Consider the following 24,237-nt stretch of genomic DNA (forward strand, 5'->3'; position numbering starts at 1 on the left):
AAGCAATTTGTGAAATTTAAGTATACAGTATGTTAGTAGAAATATTAAAAAATAACATACTAAAATTTTGATATCGTAATGCAGACGGTGCGCCCTGAAGAGCTCATTCAAAATGATGTTAAAGTTACAATATTAATTACGTGTTCTGCTCATTTTAAATGGCATTGAGTGGCTATGTTTATATAGTTACTTTTTTAAATAATTGTTTTTAATTGGTAATTCAAGATAAAATATTAAAAATTGATTATACTCCATTTTTGTAGATATATTAGAGAATAACATTCTAAAATATGGAGGTCGTAATGCAAACGGTGCGTCCTGAAGAGCTTGTATAAAATGATGTTAGGGTTACAATGGGTAACTCTAACAGGGTAGTTTACTGAGATAATAATTTATAACTGAAGTTTCATGACAAAATATAAAAAAATGAGTATACTGCATTTTTATCAACATATTAAAGAAGAACATACTAAAATTATAAAGTTGTAATGCAAACGGTGCGACCTGAAAAACTAAGAAATATGGACCCCCAAAAACTATTGAAGGTTTTAGTAAAATTCTACTTAGTGATAAGTTCTATTGTTTAAATAAATATTATAAAAGTGTTTAGGCTTACGGCAAGTTTATTTAAAAATTATAATTATAAATGTAAATTTCTGCAAAATAGTTAGTTGCATATTTCGCGAAGTTAGTTGCATATTTCGCGAAGGTGCATATGTAGTTTTTAAGCAATTTTGTGCAAAAACAATATGTGCACCAATACTACCAGTAATTATCAATTATCCCATAAATCCATAAATTAAACTCAATATTGTAAACCCGTCAAATAAATTCAGTGCTCGTAATATTTTCCGCCTGACAAAACTCTAAATAAATCTCATCGCGAAAATAAAACCAATTCATTCCATAAACAACATTTGCGTTCGAAATACAAATGTCTCCATAAAAAATAAATCAAAAACAAACGACGGGTTCAAATAATGCACACAGATTGGGTTAAAAAAATTGGGTCTGGGAAAGAATAACCATCGATAAAATTATATTTATATTCGATACATTTATTATTTACAGTCGATCTCTATATGTGTATTATTTTATTCGAAACCGTTTTCGCATAGGAAAAACATTTTCTGTATTAGGCAGCTCTGTCACATTTGTTTTATTTTTGACTGTTCGACTATTCGACTGTTTGACATTCGACAATGGCTTTCGTGATTTATTTTTATTCGAGTAAAATATTTTTTGCTTCTGACAATGATGATTTCGGTGCGAATCAAATTTTAAAATTATGTAGCGCAGACTACAGAATGAGTTGGGATCGTTTATCAAAATATGCCGGATTTGTTGTTTGTTTTCATGAATACGAAATAATAAAAAATGTTTGTTTGGTTTTTTCGACAAATTAAATAGTTTGCTGGGACTGACGTTACGCTAAATGATTAAAAATAAAATTTAATGCAGCGACCAGAAGATAAATGACATGATGTGCGTTTCATCCAGGTTTTACATCGGCTATGAATTTATATGTTGCACATTATATTTTGTTGTCAGGGTGTTTTTTTTGCATTACAATCTCGTGATTCTGTAATACGTCTGCTTAAATACTGTTCACTTATTTTTTTCAAATTGTTATAGAAATGTGAGTTACAAATAATTATTTGAGCAAATAACTTATATTAATGTAGCAACTTCAACGTCATGTTAACTGAGTTCTTCAGGACGCACCGTTTGTTCTACAACTTTTATTACTTCATTTTAAATGTGCCTACTAAAATACTCTATACTTAAATTTTCCAAATTATTTTTTAATCAAGTATAATGAATGGTTATCCGAGCAAAGTATCTCAAACTATTTTTCTAGTGTACCCGCAATCTTATTCCATTTACTTACCTACTGTAATGCTACTTTCATCGAGCTTTGCAGGATACACCGGTTGCATTATAACTTTGTGATTTAAGTATGTTATTCTTTAACAAATACTGTGTAATGACATTTTTTTAATTTAGCTTGAAATACGAGTTATAAATATTTGTCGGAGCTTAAGTCTCTGTTACATGTGTAAGATTATCTGAGCAGAGTAACTATATCAATATTGTAACTCGACGTCATTTTTGAAGAACTCTCCAAGATGCACCGTTTCCATTACCACATTGTGATTTTAATATAATATTCTTTGATATGTTCACTAAAATACTGTATACGTAAAATTTCCAAAATGGTTTTGATATACGAAGTAAAAATGGCCAAGTGGGTAAAGCACCTATATTATCATTGCAATTGTAATGTTATTTTAAATGAGCTCTCCAGGACGCGATTATAGTGTAATATTCTTTAGTATGTGTACTAAAACACTGTGTACTTGATTTTTTTTAAATTTGTAATTGAAATATGAGCTATAAATGGCTTTTGAGCAAAGTACCAATAGTATATCAATATCTTGTTGCATAGATCTCATTTTCCTATCAAATTTTGCCATTTTATATAATAAAAAATAAGTTAAATAGGCAAAATATAAGTTAAAAGTAATTTTGTAAAAAAGTACCCATAAGTGTTATTACCCTAAGACTTCAATGTCATTTTCAAATAGCTTTGCAGGACATACCGTTTGTATTACAACATCGTGATTTTAGTATGTCATTCTTTAATATGTCTACAAAAGTACTGTATACTTAATTTCTTTCAAATAGTTTTCAAGATATGAGTTAAAAGTAATTTTCTAAAAAAAGTACAATAAAATGTTATTTCCTTAAGACTTCAACGTCATTTTCAATGAGCTTTGCAGGACGCACCGTTTGCATTAACACTTCCTAATTATAATGTTATTCCTTGATATGTCTACTAAAATACTGTATACTTAAGTTTTCTAAATTGTTCTCGACAAAGTAAAAAGTATAAAGTAAAAATTTTTATATGATCAATGTTGCATCTTTGTCATTTTAACGAGCTCCTCAGAATGCATCGTTTGCATTACTACCACATAATTTCAGTATGTTATTCTTTGATATATCTACTAAAATACTGTATACTTGAATTTCACAAATTGTTCTTGAAATATTAGTTATACGTTATTGACTGAATCAAGCACCTGTATCATTATTGTTGCATTGTAGTGTGTTTTACGTTTAACTTGCAACTTTAATGTCATTTTAAATGAGCTCTTCAGGACGCATCGGTTGCACTACCACTTTGTAAGTTCAGTATGTTATTTCTTGATTTATATACTAAAATACTGTTTACTTAAATTTGTTAAATTGTTCCGAAATACTGAGTAAAAATAATTATATGAACAAAGTACTTATAGCATTGTATTGTATTATGTTACGTTTGCCTTACAACTTCAATGTCATCTTCGATGAGCTCTGCAGGACGCATCGTTTGAATTATCACCTCGTGATTTTAGTATGTCATTCTTCAATATATTCAGTGAAATACTGTATACTTACATTTCTCAATTGGTAATTGAAATATGAATTACGTCATTTGAAATAAGCAGAATACATTTATTATTATTGTAACTTTAACGTCATTTTTAATAAGCTGTGCAGGACGCACCGTCTGCATTACTATTTCGTAATTTTAGTAAATTGTTCTTATATAAGCCTACTAAAAAACTGCGAACTCATACCTCATTATTTTGTTGCTTCAGCTGACGAATTCTTAAGCTGACAAATATTTTTTTAGACATACACGAATGTTTATTACTTGTACGGATCAGGGATCTGGACTCTAAGGAACCTGAGAAAAAAGTGATATAAAGTAAATTAAATATGATCTGTCTTTGGGCATAATATAACATAAAATACTCAAACTATTCCCCAGGTGTACACATGTCTATTATTACAAATCATTTTGTTTCGCGAATATTCTAAATTCGAAAAACGATATCAAATGTCGTTCGTTAGATTAGATCCGATTCGATCAATTTTCCGATTTTGCGATTTTCCGATTTTCCGATTTTGAAGAGAGTAACATGATGGGGGGCGGGCGGGCGGCGCTTTGAAAATTCAATTTCCTATCGGAAGCGCTAACTACCGCTATCTGTATTCAAACATTGTGCCCCTTATCAATATAGATAGATATAAACATTTTGATGGGCTCCCCATTCCATCGAATAGGCCCCAGGCCCCCTTGGGCGACACGACAAATACAAAGCGAAACTCTCTCGTATATTTATTCATTCATTCTGTGCGGTTGATGTTAGCTGTTACACTATGTCATCGACATTTTCCATACATTGTGCATTGTGTTGCACGTTTTATGGAACTTGAACACATAATATATACAGGGGGGATAAATAAATACTATATATACATAATACACACTGTGTATGCCTATATATTTATATTTAGCTCTATATCGATGAGAGATATGGAATCTCAGCTAGACCTTCCCTTTTCCTGGATAAAATACCTGATTGCCATTCCTGATTCAATTGCATCAGGTAAATACCATACCATGCCGTCGACGTGGACGACGACGACGACGACCGAATTCATTTTCCAGATGTCGTCGTTGTAATTACTTCTAAAAATCCCCTGTCGCGCAGTAGCTACTTGCGATTAGACGGTCGTCGTATAGGCGAACAGGCGGTCATGTGGACATCTAAATCCATAAAGTGCAACTGTGCAACCGACACGAGTGAGATGAGGTACAGGAATAAATAGTAAGGGAACTGGTTCACAAGAAAAACAATGGAAAATTGCATCTAAGGCGTGATTTATAAAATGTTAGATTCTGATAAGCCTGGCCCATTTTGAACACACTGATCCTATTCATTAACTTCCCGTAGGGTAAGTTATTGTAATGGGCCGAAAATCGGAATTGAAAATTTTTACATTTCTCGACGTTTTGAAGGTTTCTGAACATTTTGGCATACCTCAGAAAAAATGGATGTGTGTGTGTGTGAGAGTGTATGTATGTATGGATACAAATTTCCAGTCACGTTTTCAGGCGCACGGATCAACCGATTTGAATGGTTCAAAAAACATTCGATTCCTATCGATAGGGAAAAGAGCTGATTAGTTTTTGGCAAAGGCAGGTCCAGCCGTTTCGGGGATACGGAGCAAAGAGTGTAGAAAATAGAAATCGACTTTTTGAGAGAACGGAGTATCCGATTTGAATGATCTAAAAAACATTCGATTAGTAATGATTGTGAGAAGTGTTTATTAGTTTTTGGCAAAGATAGGCCCAGCCATTTCGAAGATACGGAGCTAAATATGTAAAAAATGGCAGTTTTTGAGAGAACTAAGCGTCCGATTTGAATGATTCAAAGAACTCTCTGCTTGTCTTAACAAAATAATTGATTTTGGAAAAAAACATTTGTTTCAATTTTTTTTTTAATTTTTTGTTTATCGAAAATAATTCAGATTTTATTTTTAATTCTGACTATAGTTTATACTTTAAACAAATAATTTCAACTTTGCAATTCAGTTTATATAATTCTTATAAATATTAGACAATGTTACAATATTTATAATAATCTATTTGAAAACATTCAGTATTCCTCGAACATTTCGTTATGGTACGGGAAGTTCCAGCAATTTGCCTTAAGGCACGATGCCACCCACCCCACTAGTTTATAACACTAATTGCACTAATGGTCGCAATACACGCGTGGGTTCTACTAACTATATATCATTCAACATTTACACAGTAGCCTTAGATTCATACTACCATTCATTCAAACATTCATACAATACAAAAGCCCCATATATTCATAGATAATAATTCAAAGAATTTATACAAATATTTATATCGATACTTGTCAGTGGAGTTCTTTTTAAGTCATACATATTCTTGAAATGTTTATTTCAGCCACATTGTCAAAATAAAATGTAGTTCGTCATATGATTGCTAAATTAGCAAATTCAATACAATTATTTATTACTAGATGACCCGACAGACGTTGTCCTGTACCCATGTCTACAATTTTTTAATATACTAATATTTACCGTTTACCTAAAAATAATATTGTTTTTTTAATTACTCTTCACGCCAAAATGCATATACATTTATAATATGAGCGATGTTAAATGTAGAACTGCTTTAAATAAAATGAGTCTCAATTCTCACACTATATTGGAAATTAAAGTTTTTTGAACGGTATAACATAACCAAAACCCATAGCATAACACTGGTATTTCATGTTGGATTAAATTAGTTTAATTTTTTTATTATTTAAGATATCCAAAATTGCATCTTAAACTTCTCCTAATCGATATCGAAAGGGCCGATATATATGTATTCATCTTTACTTTTCCATTTGTAGTTGTAAAATGAATTTTTTACGAATTTTATAAATATTGTGGAGAGATTAGTTAAAGATGCAAAGAAATTATATATTGAAAAAAAAACTATATTGAAAATTTAATATCCGAATCTTGTGTTGACGCCCCCTACGGCGTGCGCTCGTATTTTTCGCATGCATCGCATTAAAGATAGGACCCCTCCTAATTGATACTTAATTTCATATTTTAAGTGAATTAATTTGTCATTATTCATAATCATAAATTTATTATACAATTCTAATATTGTCTAGGTTCATAAGTAACTTGAAATATTTGGCAGATGATAGTTTTCATTTGTTTTCAATGCAAACAATGACATGTCGTTTTTCGCATTTTTTTCATTTATTTCTATAATATTGCACATACATCCCGGTACTTTATAATCACATACATCCTAGAAAATTTCCTTAACAAACTTTAGAAAGATTTATCAAAATCCGAATAATCGTTTAGGAGGAGTATACACAGTGAGTGCTTGTAATTTAATGAGTCTACGTTTTAGTTAGATAACGTTTGCATGTCAAAATGAAAAGGGCTGTTTTTAGGTTTTTCCCGGCAATTATTCGATTTTTTCTCGCCGTAAGAACCATCCTTGGACTTGAACGAACATTTAAAAAAAAAATTGGCCAAATTGGTCCAGGTGTTGTTGAGTTATGCGCTTACCAACACATTTTACGGTTCATTTTTATATATAAAGTTTTTGAGAAATTATGTCAATATAAGTACAGTTATCGACATGGATCAACCCCCTCCGTCCACTATCGGTGGCTTCTTTATTAAAAGTGCAGGGGCTGATCTGATGATATCCACAATACAAACCTTCTCTGTCCCTCGTCTAGTCGGGGTAAAATCTTTAGCCAACCCCGACTCTGCACTCTACTGTCGCGTTCGTTCGTTGTTCATAACAGAAGAGAACACTAACACGAGTAACACGCAAAGTGCAGTAATGTCGCGCCCGTTTCCTCCTAACCTAATTTGAATTGCTAACTAAGTATTTGTAATTTAGTTTTACTTGTTCATATCTATATAATACATAGTATATATATATAGTATATACAGATATATAGATATATGCATCTGTGTATCCCGAGCAGCTCTCGAACTTCGCAGAATGCTAATTGGGCTAATTCATAATTATAAGCGCTCGGAAGGAGAGGATGCGCTCCTACTGCTCCTACTGCTCCTACTGCTGCAGACCCCGTCAAATTGTAATAATAAGTTTATACACACAACGAGTGGGAAAATGGCGAGAGATAAGAAATTATATTATAAAGATCTCTGTTAAATTGAATGGATCCGACAATCGAACTAGGCACAAGTGGCATTTTGTCTTATGGCAAGTTGCATGACACTATTCAATCTTACTTGACTGTTCATTCAAATCAACATTTAAAGATACAGGGTAAAAATGTCAAAAAATGGTATCAGTTTTTGAAAGAACTGAGCGTCCGATTTGAACGGTTTTAAAAAAAAAACATTTTACTTGAATTGACGAAATGAACAACTGGTAAAATTTTTAGGAAGGCACGTCCAGCTTTTCCGGAGATCTAATGAAGAAGTAACAAATAATGCCATTTGGCGGTCAAAAATAATCATTAGACATATGCAATCAAATTATTGGATCTTTTAGAGATTTTAACTCGAAATACAATATTTGCTTTTATTTCTATGTGTTCTGTACCAAGATTTAAATGTTTAAAGTTCATTTATATACTCTAAATAAATGTTCTCGACATTTTCGATAGTACGGTTCAAACGACTGACAAAATATGTTTTAACTTGTGGTGTATGGCATCGTGCTATACGATAAATTGCTGGAACTTCCCGTACCAGAATTAAACATTTGAGAAAAAAAATCAGTAATCAATATTAATAGTTATTGATCAATGATTAATAACAATTACCATAAACATTTTCAAATAGATCATTATAATCACTATATATTCTATCCTTCAAAAAATATACAGTGACGATCTTAACGCTCAAAACACTTGAAGTTTACATTAGCAAGAGGTGCCGAATAAGTCCATCTGAGGATATATTTCTTACGATTAGAATAGCACATTTGAAATACATACATTTTCAAACTGAATTGTGAATTTAAATTTCATACTTGAAGTATGAAACTTTGTATATTCTTGAATATTTTGAAAAAAACATTTTTCTGAAAATTTTGAAATTTGCTTGAACCGTATAAGTAAACTTTAAACATTAACAATCTTGGTACGGAACCCAACAAAATTGTAACAAAATTAGTCCTCATTTTTAAAAACTTCATCAAATATCTGATAATTTGATGTGCATATGACTAATAATCATTTTTGACCGCCAAATATCGTTTTTGTTTTACTTTTTACTCTTTATCTCCAAAACCGCTATCATCATCAATTCTTTATTTCGTCAATACAAGTAAAATGTTTTTGAATTATTCAAATCGTACACTCCGTTTTCTTAAAAACTGAATTACCGTTTTTGGCACTTTTGCCCCATATCTTCGAAACAGCTGGACCTGTCTCGACCAACAACTAATCAGCACGTCTTCTTATCAATAGGAATCGAAGTTTTTTGAATCATTCGTATCGGTTAATTCGTGCGATTGAGATCGTGGACGGAAAATTGTATCCAAACATCAAAACACACACACAAAGACATCAATTTTCATTTTATTTGCGAAAAGTTGCGTTTAAATGACTTTGCGTTATATCGAACTGATATTACTGTTACCACTACCTACCCCGGTGCCTGCGGTGTATTACAGCGCGTAATGTGTTGCCCCGTTTTCTCGACCTCTCCTAACCGACAGTACAGTACAGTACACTATATACACTTATACAGTACTAGTATACTCGTAGTCGATGCCCCCTTGGTGCCCCAAAGTTGCCAAAGCTCAAGAGCGACATATATTCTAATACGGTACACACGCCGAGGTAAAAATATAGCCTCGGTGGTCCCCCCGGCACTATAAATGATAATAGTTTGAAGAGGAGCCCCACCGACCGACGCCGACACCGACACTACTACTGCGTGCACTCGCTCTTCTGAGAGCACATACTTTGATATAGGGGAGGATAAGGAAAAATATTTTTTTATAAATATCATGCTTGATATAAAGTTAATGATTAAATGGCTCTTGCCGATACCATAAAAACAAAATCGACGTCCATCCTAACGAGTTACCGAGCAAAGTGTAAAGCACCAGACTGAAACTAAAATTACCAACTCGCACATAACTGCGTGTTCAAACTTATTTTATACAAAATTTAATACTGGATTATAAAACACCACTTATGTGGAATAGTAACAATTTTTTTCTAGTTTCTGCTGAACTAACTAAACAACATTGTCCTGAACAAAATTTTTGGGTTATTTAATTAATTATCAAAAAATGTCCCTAGTTATATATTCGAAAATAGCTCAATATAGACATGACGACTGACTTCATACTCGTTTTAATCAAAATTCTCGTAATGCAATTTATGATATCCCATTAGAAATGTTATCTAGTTTCTGCCAAGTTAAATAAAAAAGAGTGCCAGGAATTAGGTTATTTGAGAAAATGCAAAAATGACTCGAAACCAAATATAGTAAATTTATACAAAAACTAATGGTCAGTTCCGGCCTATCTTTTTTTTCTCAAAATTTTCTTATCGGATTTTATAAGATTTATAATGGAATTATAGTTTATATGTAAAGTAGAAGAAAATTTTATCTAGTTTCTGCTAAACTAACTTAATCAGAGTGTTCCGTACAAAATATTCAAATGATTTACTTTAAGGTATTTTTAATACTCGTACTAATCTCATTCAGCTACTTTTATATAATATTATTTTTATTTACTCGACTATGGTATTATTTTCCTTCTTGTTTTTGTTTCATATTATACTCCTAAAGGTTTTTTTCAGTTTTTTTGCAATAGAAATAGACAATAAAACAACCCCTTTCTTGGCGTTAACTCATATCTCTTCTATGTTTAAATAACAGTTACAAGAATATCATGTAATACTTTTAGCATTCTGAACAAATATTGACTTTAAAAACCAAAATTGTAGCAAAAATTCAACCCAAATCCTTCATTATATAAAAAAAATGATCAGAATTGACACATCAGATAACAGAAGTATCAATAGATCGCAAACACGACTGCTTTGCAATTACCTTAATTTTAATTGATTTGCCACCAACTGTAACACGTAAATCTACCCTTGGGTTTAATTCTAGATAAGATTTTTATGAATATGTAATATATAAGAACAAAATATACTCGTATAAAATACATTTGCAACTAAATCGCAAATGCTTTCACAAAAGTATATAATGAAAAATATTAAACATGAATTATAGTAACGGAATCGGTTATTTGAATAGTGTAGATTGTAGAATTTGGGCATAGGTCCTCTGCTGAGTATAGCAAACACTGCAGAACATTTCTTTATATATCAATAATTTTCATTATTTTCCTCCTGTACTATTTTACTTTACCCCCGTCTCCCCTAACCCTAAGGGTTGCTAGTTGAAAGTATAGCACGTGTAATGCTGAGCTAGTTTTATGCATATAAATCATCTCTTGAAAATGCGATCGTATCAAATCTGGGAGAGAAGAGAGAGAGACTCATATCATATAATATCATATCATATCGTGTAGATATCATATACATGCGAGTTATGGATGTTTTCATACAAAGAATGTGCTAAGGAAAGAACGACCAAGGTAATAGAATCTCTCATGAATAGTAATGGAATTATTGTTTTTGTCTAGGACGAAAACACCTCCATCGAGGGAAATGAACTATGGATTTATCCAGAAGACTATGGGCCATGTCTCAAGTGAAATCATTACACTCTTGACGAGCAAAGAGACTTTTTTGTATGCCTATACCTTATATTCTTTGCTAAGAACCACTGGACCACCGCAACCCTACATTCGTTTTTCTTCGCGCTTCTGTCGTGTCATCTAATTATCAATTATGATTAATAAGTGCATCGTCCGATATCCTTCATAAGACATGAGGACTATCTTAAATATCTTTGGATGACTTGACAGTATATGTTACCCCTTATTCATTATTTTCTAGTCTTTAGTCTATTTTATCAATTTGTTCTCCCATAACAATTAATTAAACACACTGTCAAGAATGCGGTAAACAAATGGTATCATCGACGTAGGAAGACTTTCGATGAACTAGTGCTGACCAGACTCTCTAAATCGATTATCTGGTTGACCGACTGAAGGATTCGCGGAACCGGAAGAGATTTACTTCCGCGTTCCTTTTAATGATGTTAATTAATTGCTTTTATCGGCTAAACGTTATTAATGATCCAGCCCACGTCTACTACTGGTATTCGACAAATTGATAAAATAGACCAAGTAGAAAACAATGGACGGTGAAAATTTACGCGATTAGTCATTTTTTGAAGTAACACTTTTTAAACCGACTAAGAGACAATTTTACCATATGAAACTGACCAGGACGAAAGTTTGCTACGCTCGTGTATACTTACATGGATTCCTGGACATATTTCCACATAAGGTAAAAGACCCAGTTATTGACCCTGGCCCAGTTTCTGACCTTTTCAACTTTTTTTGGAATTAATTAAAAAACTATACATTTAATGTGAAAATAAATTTTTTCTTAATTGACAGCAATTTATTCTATGCCTCATTAATGTCAATTAAAAAAATATAAAAAATATTAACTAAATAAAAAAAATTTTTTAAACCAAAAGTGACTGTGGAAGCCATTTTTTAGCTTTAGCCTAAACAGTTTATGTAAGGAGCTACGACAATTGAGTTCGTGCACTAATTATGATGTAAGTACGAAAATCTAACTAAAAATATACAAATAAGTCAATAATTAATTAAAATTTATTTTAAAATATTTATAAAACATATTAAATTTAGTTTTATTACTGAAATTTGAGGGTCAATAACTAGGCTCAATTTTAAGTGTATGTCACAGTTGTTGACTCTGCAATTATAACCTTCTAAAAGCTAGGTTATCTGTCACATGTTTTTAGTCACTTGTTCATTAAATGTAAAAATAATAATATTTATTGTTATCTTATATTTTTTTTACTATTTTTCGTAGTAAAGTGATAAATTTACATTTAATATTCATTGGTATAAATGAAAGATTGTATTTAAATCTTGTAAATACATCTTTTAAGTGATAAAATTATTAATAAAAAATGTCAGTTTTATCAACGCTTAAATTATAACTGTTTTAGTTTACTAATATTTTTATTATTATACAATTATACAATTACAATTAATTGAATGAAAATTAGAAAAAGAAAAAGAATTGAAAAAAGCTGAAAGGTCCAAAAATAAAGCCATCAAGGAGGCAGAAAAAATAATTAAAAAAGAAAAACTTGAAGAAAAAAAGAAACAAAAAGCTCTTAAAATAAAAAAAAAGTCCAAGTAATTTAAATAATTAATTTTATTTTTTTTGTTTGTGTAATATGTTATAACAAGACTTGAACTATTTATACGTTAAATTTTAACAAACTGTATATTTTTAGAATAAATATTTAATTTATTTATTTTAATAATAATTTCAGTTTATTTAAAATTAGTAAGCACTTCATAACCTAATCATGATTAAATTTGAGGGTCAGAAATTGGGCTACGGTCAGGGTCAGAAACTGCCACACGAAGAATTCTGAGGGTCAGAAACTGGAGCTCTTAATGTCAATTTTTAAAACGTCAATTTAAAATATAAATTTAGTTCAAATAATTTTTTTATGCACATTACTTTATTTTAAAAATCCTAAACTAACAGATAAAATTATAATTTTCTTCATTAAGTTAAGTTTTATATTAATTATTATAGTTTAACCTCCACCGTCACTCTAAAAAGGTCAGAAACTGGGCCCCTTACCTTATATCTACATAAATATAATGAAAACTTTGCTCGGAGTACTCTTTTTTATATGGCTTAGCTGAAACTAGATAAAATTTACTAAATTTCTATTCGAATGATCTTATAAACGCCGATACGAAAATTTTGAAAATACTCACTATGCAATGTTACAAATTTCAATGCATTTGGTACTTAAGGTTTTATTTGTGGCACTCTTTTTCTCTTAAGTTTAGCAGAAAATAGACAAAATTTACGACAGTTTCTTCAACTTTGATCGTGTGATTTCATGCACAAAAATGTTAAATACAACTAATTTTAAAAAATATAATATATTAAGCTCTTATATATTGAGCGAATTTGTTTATATATATATATAAATTTGTAACATATCTTTACATTTCTGGAAATATTTTGGAAACTTTGTTCATTTAGCTTATCAAAAACAAAATAAAATTTACTAACATTTTATATACCAATATTTGTACACCTTGATAGGAACAGTTGGAATCATCAAAGTTCCTTTGCTCGTCAGCAGAGTCCTCTTTCAACTTTTATCTTGTATTTTTGTTTGCTTGTCAGCAGAGTCCTTTTTTTTTCCAACTTGTACTTCAGTTTGTTCGTCAGTAGAGTTCCTTTTCTATTGAATATCTTGTAAAACAGTTCGCTCGTCAGTAGCGTCCCTTCTATGTGGAATGAATACGATTAGTTTCCGATACAGATTATCCGAGCAGCTTTTTCGTCATTAGTATAGAGGTTACATTACAACAATCCTAATAAATCCGGAAAATTCACTTCACCTGCCTTTCGAAAATCAATCAAAGCATCCCTCCAGCATCCAACGACCCTCCATTGAATCGATGACGATACTCTCATATTGTGATCGATGATATTAATAATTAATCCATTTGCAGACCGAAATATAATAATAATGGTAAATCGGAAACGTTAATCCGGACATTGAAAACACCATCATCACCATCATCACCACCACCGTTACTATCATCGCCACTATCATCATCACGACTATGATGTTCGTTCGTTCGATGATTTTGATTGATAAATTCCCTAATGATGGATGATGGCACTGACACAAATTTATGTATGTCTTTCCACACGACCATGTAAACAGCATGAACTGTAGTAGGGATATGGAGATGGATTGATTTGGAAAATCGAAACGTTTGGCAGATTTTTATTGGATACATTTATTTGAAGGGTGTAGGGCAGGGTGCGACCTGTTGACAAGTACTGATACTATCAGGAATTTGTTTTCGTCAGAAAGTCCTATTTGCTTACTTTGTTTCAAAATCATCCTGAATTGTTCGTGACCAACTTTGCGTAAAATGAGTGAGCGATTTTTAGTGGACATTTTCTCAAAACGCCCATGATACTTCATAGGGGCTTGTGGTAACTAGTTTCAGTTTCGAAAATTAGTCAAGCTGTTTCTTTATACTTAACACATTAATGCCATTTAAATTTAAAAAACCAAAAGGTAGCAACGTTTTGGCGCCCGAAGTTAAAAAACAAAAGTAATTCATCAGATGTAACTTTTGTGGCGATATCAAGCAGGCAGGTTTTTATTTGTAAAAAAAACAATCGGACATGTCATGTATATTTTTGATATCGAAATATTTTTATAGTTAATAAATTTATATTTTTTTATTATGTTGGGAGTTTCTAATTAAATATATTATCATAATCATTACGACTCCCACATTGGTGACTCACGACGATGGAGATGAAGATAAAGGAGTTTTATTTTTCGAAGATTTAAGAAAAATTGATTTTGACGCAGCACCATAATCACTGGTCTTCAGTGACGACCTATAAGGTATGTCCAGTCCAATCCATCATAGTTAACGCACTTACTATCTGGATCAGACTTCCGAGGTTACTCATTTGGTATACCCAGACCTCAGTGTTTATTGCTGACAGAAAAAATAATTTGGAGCCTGAACTTTTCATTGGAATGCAATTCAACCTCTCTTTCTCTGTTAACTCAACAAATCGTCTTATAATGCTACCTCCCATTATCGGTGACAACGACGAATCAAAACAAAATTTGACATAATTTATTGGATTCCACAATTCTGGACTCTTATGTCAAAGAAACCAATGATCCTGATTTGGATAAAGAGCCAACTTCTTTCTCTGATCGGAACTCATCAGATACGAATGCAACGCTTGCAGAAATGGAAACTGTACCCATAAATTATGCATTCTAAACATTAAGTTATTCTGATATAACTAATACCCATTTGATCGAGAACATTATGCAGAATATGGAGTGATGGCAGGTCAAATCACCACATACGGTGGATCTGCTGACGAAACATGGAAATTTGTAATTGACCAGTATTACAACACTGGTCTGCTATAATCTGCTTTCCCACCACATTTTTATAACGTGTTTCCCTGTGTTTTTTTTTTTTTTTTTTTTTTTTTCAAACTGTGAGATCAACACTGGGCAGGGAGTGTGTGGCGATATCAAGCAGGCAGGTTTTTATTTGTAAAAAAAACAATCGGACATGTCATGTATATTTTTGATATCGAAATATTTTTATAGTTAATAAATTTATATTTTTTTATTATGTTGGGAGTTTCTAATTAAATATATTATCATAATCATTACGACTCCCACACTTTTATTAATCTAGCATCCGTTTCGACACCCGATTCGACTCAGTCTTTATTAACTGAGCAAATATTTGTGACTTTTAGTGTTCTTTTATATATACTTTATAATTAATATAGTATACGGTTCGAGTATTGATTTGACACATCTTAAGTGACAAATGCTCAAAAAATAACTAATATACAATATTGACAACAAACTGAAAATAGTGAAGGGACTCTACTGATGAGCAAACTGAAATACAAAATGGGAAATAGAAAAGAGACTCTACTGACGAGCAAACTATAAAAACAATATATAAAATAAAAAAATACCCTACTGACGAACAAGCTAAAATACAAGATAAAAATAATGAAAAGGGACTCTACTGACGAGCCAACTAAAAAACAATATATGAAATTGAGAAGGGACTATACTGACCAGCAAACTGAAAAACAATATTTAAAAACGAAAAAAGACTCTACTGACGAATAAACTGAAATACAAGATGGAAAATAGAAAAAGGACTCTACTGATGAGCAAACTGAAATATAAGATAAAAAACCGGAAAGGGACTCTGCTGACAAGAAAACTAAAAAACAATACAGAAAATCGCAAAGGGATTCTACTGATGAGCAAACTGATTCTTAACACGAGAAATAACAATTTTTGTAACAAAAAAGCATAAAATCAGCCACTTTTCTGGTGAAGGCATTTGAACCTTTCCTTCAGAAAAGTATGTGACAAAATTCTTAATATATCAAAAAATGCGTAGACATCGACTTCTTTGTTTTTCTCTCGTCTTACTAAGGCGAAATAAAAGACCAAGCTTATCCAAGAATATGTTTTATGGCAAAAAAATAAATACAACGTTTATTCCAAACAAAAACAGCGGCATAAATAATATTATTCATTTGCAATAAATCATAAACAAGTCCTCATCAATCAATAACAACAACTGACTGGCTGGCGGCATATCTAAATAAAAATCTTGAAAAGAAAAACTACTCTTACAAGAAAACTTCTTGAACATATCGCGGAAAATATATTTTCCTTCTTAACTGTAAACAATACAACGAGAAGGAGAAAAATTTAAAAAAAAATGTAAAACATTCTTCAACTTCGTATGAATATCTTTGAAGTATCCTTCTCTCCATATAATAATATAAATATATATATAATATATAAGAGAGGAAAATAGAGGAAAACCAAACCAAAAGAAAAGAAAAGCCAACAACAGGTTTTTCTTTTCTTCCTGTGGAAAGGAAATTCTTTCCTTATAATTCGCGAGGCGGCGTGGAAATCCGTCCAACAATTTCCAACCGAGGAAAACTTTTAAAGAAACACTTGTAATTCTATTAATAAACATTCATTCATTCATTCGAGGAGAGAAGAGAAAGTTATGCTTTTGTACGTTTTCATTTATTCATTTATTTATTTATTTATTTCGAGATGGTGGAATTCTTTCACGAGATCGAGAAATGAACTTGTGTGTACTAAAATATTTTTACGATTACAAGATAAAAATTACTACTTCTCAGTCTACTTCTATCAATAAACTAGTTAACTAGGTGTAAGTGGCATTTTGCCCCAACGCAAGTTGCATAAATTTTCCGACATTCATTAATACTCGATTTAATCATTAACAAATCCATATATTAGTTTGTGAGTGATTTATAAGTACGTCAAGTTGTTGTATGACCTTTTGATGTTAGACAATATTTTAGATTATTTAATTATGTATAAGTTTTCCAAATATACTATTAATTTCCTTAAATACTTTGATAGTTACAAATGATGACACGAATGAAAACACTTACCAAGATTAAATGGATTCCTGACATTTTCTACATTTTTTTATATAACTTAAAAGTATTATTCGGGCACTATTTTTGTATATCTTATCAGAAACTAGATAAAATTTATTGCCTTTCCACATAGTCTATATTAAAGCCTTTCATGAAAGTTTTTGAATAAAACTAATCTGAATTCGCCAATACATTTTTTGCAAATTTGCTGACTAATATAAGGGAAAATTTTTGAATTTTTTTTAAATTACTTGAATATTTTGTTCCAGATACTCTTATTTTTTTAGCTTAGCAGAAACTCGATAAAATTTACAATTATCTTATAAAAATAGTTTTATATACGCCGATACAAATATTTTCAATAAAACTAATTTCAATAAAACAGTGATATGAAGAATATTTTTTGTTATTTTTTTAAGTAACTTGAAAATTTTGTTCTAGATACTCCTTTTTCTTTAGTTAAGAAGAAACTAACTAAAATTACTAAAATTATATCTAAATATGTTTGTCTACACCGATACAAACATTTTAATTAAAAATAGTTTGAAGCAGCCAATGTATATTGTGCGACTGGGTAATATGAGGATCATTTATTGACATTTTTTAAAATAAATATCGGACACTCCTTAAATAATAATTTTAAATACTTTTCGGTCACTTTTTTCTTTAGCTTAGCAATAATAGATAAAATTTGCTAAAGTTCTAATCACTCCGTTAAGAAATTTTTGAATAAAATTAGTTTTATGGCAGTATAATATTAAATTATGAATAATTGATTTGATCCCTTACTTACCAATTAATAAATATTTACAGTTACAAAACACCACATTTTGCAAAGATCTTTCAAATTTCTATCAAGAACATATATATATATATATATATATATATATATATATATATATATATTCCTTATACTTCGTTTTTCAGCGAAGTTTTCTATCCAGTATAGTATTTTATTTGGTAGGAAGTGCCGTCATCTGCTAGTGTTTATTATGTACATAAAAATGTATTTGAAGATTGAATCCATGCATAAAATATATAATATTTCGAGAGGAAAGTTCCAATAAAAAACGACGAAACTCCATACGACTGACATTTCGGCTACATATGCAAAACATGGGCAAAATAAATATAATATTGAATCGCGATTTATGATTTTTAGATCGAACATTACTTCTTTCTTGATCGAAGTTTGGAAGATTTTTACAAAACATATCCAATGCAATTTATGTTGAATAAATTTATTTACCCCCCAAACAGAATCAGAAAATTATTTACAATTACAGTCAACTCGAAATTTAATTTGAAACCGCAAAAGAACTTTTTTTTTTGAAAAAAATTCGTTTCGGAGTGGTTAAAACTGTTAATATAGAGTCTTAATATAGTTTATCTAGTTTCTGCTGAGCTGAAGAAAAAAGAGTAATTGGAACGATATTTTCAAATTATTTAAATAAATGCTAAAAATTGTCCCGAGATCGTATACGGCTAATTAGAAGAGAATGCAAGATCGAATTCAAACTTTTAGTTTAGTTTGTTTACATTAGTTGTAACATTTTTGTATCAAGTTACATGGATTTGTAGTAAATTTCATCTAGTTTCTGCTGAGCTAAGTTTCTTGAAGAAATTTAGAAAAACGTTCTAAACATTAAGACCAAATTTGCAAAATGCATTAAAATTTGTAACATTGCATTGTGAACGTATTCTAAAATTTTGTATCGGAGTTTATGAGATTTTATGATTTGCACAAAATGTAAGGGCTAGATAGTTCAATTTCATTAATTGGGGCCATGAAAATAGATTATACGAAAGTGCAGTAAATACTATCTAGTTTCTGCTAAGTAGAAGAAAAAAATGTCTAGAACGAAATTTTTACAACTATTACAGTTTGTATTTGTAAGGGCTAACTAGTTCAAATTAGATTGTTTTTTAATTTTTTATGGAGCACTTTTTTATATATCCGATATTGATTTATTTGAACCATAGGATTGATTCTCCAGGTACTCTACTGACGATAAAATTAAACTTACAAACCCTTTACCTTTGGATTTTCTCAGGATTTCCTTCAGAACAACGAGTTAGACAAAGTTCTCCATTGTTGGCACAAAGTTTTATTAAGATAATTCAATTTAATGTGTGAAAATAGCATAGCGTTCATTACACGAGCAATTCCTTCAACTTTTCAACTTCTGATGGCATAATTATGGTTTACGACCCCTGGCTGCCATATAGTTAGTCGAATATACTAATATAATTCGACTAATTCGACTTTCAACTCGTGTTTGCACATATGTATGAAACTTTCACAATATTTACCCTGTGAATATTATTTTTATGATGTCCCCCGTCGTGAATATTAATTCGCAAAATTTTATTAAACATCAAATCGTAATAACTAAAATAATATGTTCGTGGATATTATGATGCCATCATCCATCCATCGACCATAATAAACTCTAATTCTATGCTTTTGTGGAAATAATTAATGGTCGGTCAGATGGTTTTATGGCTGTTTTAATTTAAATTTCGAGTTGGCGGTAATTAAATTTGTAATAATGATGAAAAATTATTAACCCGGTCTGCGGGGGTAAATGAATTTATTGGTCGTAAATTGCTGGAACTGAATTTGATGGTAGGGTTTTGGGGAAAATTTGCAGGAAGGGATAGAAATGTTTTATATAATGATTTTCAAATTTGATTCAAAATAGTTATTTTAGTTTGAAAGATTTTATGATAAGGTTACAAGTTTTGACACAAATTTTTTGATCATATGGATTTCTGACCTTCTCTATATATTTTTTAAATAACACAATTGACAATTTGGTTCCTATCTTTTATTTAGCTTAGAAGAAGCTAGATAAAATTTACTAAAATTTTATATAAATATATTAGCCTTTTTAAAGCATTTTAAATAAAACTACTTTGAGATAGCTATTGTATATTATGCGGCTGGGTAATATAAGGAACATATTTTTAGAATTTTTGAAATAACTGAAGCACTTTGTTCGAGGCAATCTATTTTATTTAACTGAGCAGAAACTAGGTGAAATTTACTAATATTTCACCTAAACTATCTTAAAGGCTTCCATTAAAAATTTTGAACTAGCCAGACCATACACCTTGTGAAAATCATAATTGATATATATGGATTCCTTACGTTCTTCTACATTTGTACAAATAACTAAAAAAAATTGTTCGGAACACTTTGTTTTTCATTGGCTTGGAAAACACTAGATAAAATTTACTAGTAATTTATATAACTAGACTTGGATATCTTGATATAAAATTTTTAAATAAAACGAATTTTAAATAGCCAATGTATACTGTGCGACTTTGCTGGGTAAATGATAGAATTTTTTTTAGATTTTTTGGAATAATTTTTTGGAAACTAGATAAAATTTACTTACGTTTCATATGAACTATCCTATACAGTCCTATAAAAATAACATAAAAAAATGAAAGTTTGAACTCGTTCTTATATGTTGCACAAAATTGCTATACATAGATACGGTATACTTTTATACATTTATTTAAATAACTTAAAAATTTCGTTCCTGGCACTCTTTTTTCTTCATTTTAGCAGAAGCTAAATAAAAATTACTTTATTACCACATATTTTATTTTCAAAGTCTCCTTGAAAATGTTTGAATAAAACAAATTTGAAACAACTAGTCCTTACTGTTGCTAATATAAACTATGCTAACTATATCTATATCATTCTTGATATTTTGTTTCAGGCACTTTTTTTTATTTAGCTTAGCAGAAACTAGGCCAAATTTATTGCAATTCCACTCCAATTATGCAATCCAAAATTAGTTACTACTAAAAATTACCCATTGCAATCTATAATATTACTATCATTATTGTCATTAGCAATTTAAAAAAAAATACTACGTAAGTTTGTTTGAAGATTTTTCTATTCATTTCTAGTAGCAAATGGTGAAAATCTATTTTTCCGATATATAAATATATATCTCTGAAATGCTTTTCCATCTCTGCAGATTTGAAATTTTGATGAAATTTGAAATATTCATATCGCTGCAAAGTGACTTTTTGTCGTCGTCGCCGTTGAGTTCGATTTGGTACTAAATTATATATATATATATATATATATATATATATATATATATATATATATATATATATTATATCGTCTGTATCGAGTTGACACATATTCGTCGGGAACACTTTTCGGAAAAGCTGCCATTCGTTATTCTGTCGAATGGCATTCTGCGAATATTTCAAATGTTAAATAAATAATAATGCTTTATTCTCATCCCCCTCGTGTTCTGTTCTGTTCCGAAGGGATGTTTACTACTAGATTTGTGAATATTTGCGAACAAACATTCCAGAAAAAATTATTACACAGGCGATATTTTATGTAAACGTTAACGTAGAACTTGTTTGATTTAATAACTATTTATCAAATGAAATGGAAATCGGGTTGTAGAATAAATAAGAAGAAATAATTTTAGAAATAAAATATTACTGAATAATGTAATCAAGTATGTTAATTATACCAAAAATAAATTTTACTGGTTTACATAAAAGACGCGCAAAATTGCGTTTTAAGTTTGATGAATAAATCTGGTTTATATTTTTAAGTTTTTATAGATTTTTTGAGCACTCTATCTAAGTTACCTTTGCAGAAACTACAACTTACAGGTTTATAAATTTCGATACAAATATGTAGAATAAAATAATACGAAATAACTAAAATAAAAGTTTAAACTCGCCCTTATATATTATATCCGGGCAGTCTTATTTATTTAGTTTAGCAAAAACCAGATAAAATTTACTAAACTTTCATATAAACTCGAAAGACTGACTGGGTCAAAAATTTCAAATTATTTGAAGAAATGTAGCAAAATACCGAAAACCATATAAAGCAAGCTGTTAATTTATTTAAAAGCGAGTAAACAAAATTTGAGCAACTTCATCATCGAGAATGTAATCATTTCGGCTCGAGCACCTGCCTGCAAAAGTCTTCAAATAGTTCGCAATATTCTATTATATTGATTTGTGATTTTCCTCGGCGTCGATTTCATTATTTCAATCGACATTATTTTAGTTTAGTTAAAGAAAGAAAGAAAAGCCATTTCTTGTACGACATCGGTTTCTCGAGCAAAACTCGGAATTAAAAGCGCTCGTTCGTGTTGTGTCCCGATACAAAAGTTTAGGCTGTTACTTTTCTTCGCTTTTCCTCTATTTGTCTTGGAACTTATTGCAGTTTTCCGTTTGTTAACGCGACTTTTGTTATTTTCTTATTTTTTGCCTGTTTACAATTTCCTCAAGAATCGACTGACTCTTTCCTACTATCCCGTCCTAGTGTTGGTTGGAAAAAGGAAATTCTACATTCTACGAATACATATGCAAAATTCGAACAGGCCAAAGTTTTGTCGTTAAAAGAAAAGAAATATCGCGACGAATGAAAGTTATATATAGTTTAACACAAACTGCTTCTACTTTTCTACTACCGATGCTCGGTTCTGGGAGTAAACAATTTTCATCGACACTGCGAAGGAAATTCGGAAAATTCGAGGAAATTGTGGGAAATTGTGCTACCTGTTTCTACAGATTTTCTTACAATTTTCTCGATATCGTGTAAGACAAATACATATGTGAGACGAATATTCTTGAAATATAAGATAGAAACTGTGTGTGTGTGGTATTATATTTTAAAGTAAGTTGCATAAATTTTCTGATACGTATAGATAATCCATTAATAAAAATTGAAATAAATTGTGGCATTGACACAAAATATTATCCATCGTCGCTTTTTCATTTTTAACTTGCCGAAGGATAATTTATTGTAATATCGTTCAAAAATCGAAAATGACAATTTTTGCGTATCTTCAAATTTCATATATTTTTGAACATTTAGGCATGCTCAGAAAAAATGAATGTGTGTGTGTGTGTGTTTTGTGTGGATACAATTTTTTGTCCATATTATTTTTGTTTTCAAAATAGTTTGGAATGATTAATGTAACATTATTAACCGAAAGAATGACACTTTCAAACACAAAAAGAAATGTGAGAAAATGTTCAGTAGTTTTTTTACCCTTAACAAAATGGATATTATTCTTTACGTATCATTACATAGAAATTTTTTTTGTGTGATACAAATTAATTTTTGCGTGATACAAAGTTTATTTTTAAATAAAAATAGTTTTGCTAGCTATAAAAAATATATATTTATAAAACTCAAAAAATGACATATACATTACTGAGCATTACTATGCCATGGCATATTCAATTCTAAATAAATTTTATTACATTTATTTCGAATTAATTGATTTGAATTGTGCTAGTATGACATTGGTATATATTGTCACTTACAAAAAAGCACTTTCGAAGCCTCTGAAAAAAATTGTTATATCTGATAGTGCTGCAAGTTGTTTGAAATCTTTATAAATATTAATTCCAAGTTTCAATCAAATCTTAACTACAAATAGCACAATATATACAAAAAAATCTTTAAAACTAACTGTACATACTTAGATTTTATCAAAACAAAACAAATGTCTTTTATCTTAATCAGATTTTATTTAAAATGCACAAACAAATTCATCGATATTAGAGTTTATAGTCGTAGTAGACATATTATAGTATAATCTGACAAAGTTGTAAATCATAACTATGAATTATACAGTTTATAAACATGCTCAAA

Source organism: Ctenocephalides felis, unplaced genomic scaffold (genome assembly GCF_003426905.1).
Source record: "Ctenocephalides felis isolate EL2017-DRISC unplaced genomic scaffold, ASM342690v1 CF-g0.4_SCAFFOLD_00845, whole genome shotgun sequence".
NCBI lineage: Eukaryota > Metazoa > Arthropoda > Insecta > Siphonaptera > Pulicidae > Ctenocephalides > Ctenocephalides felis.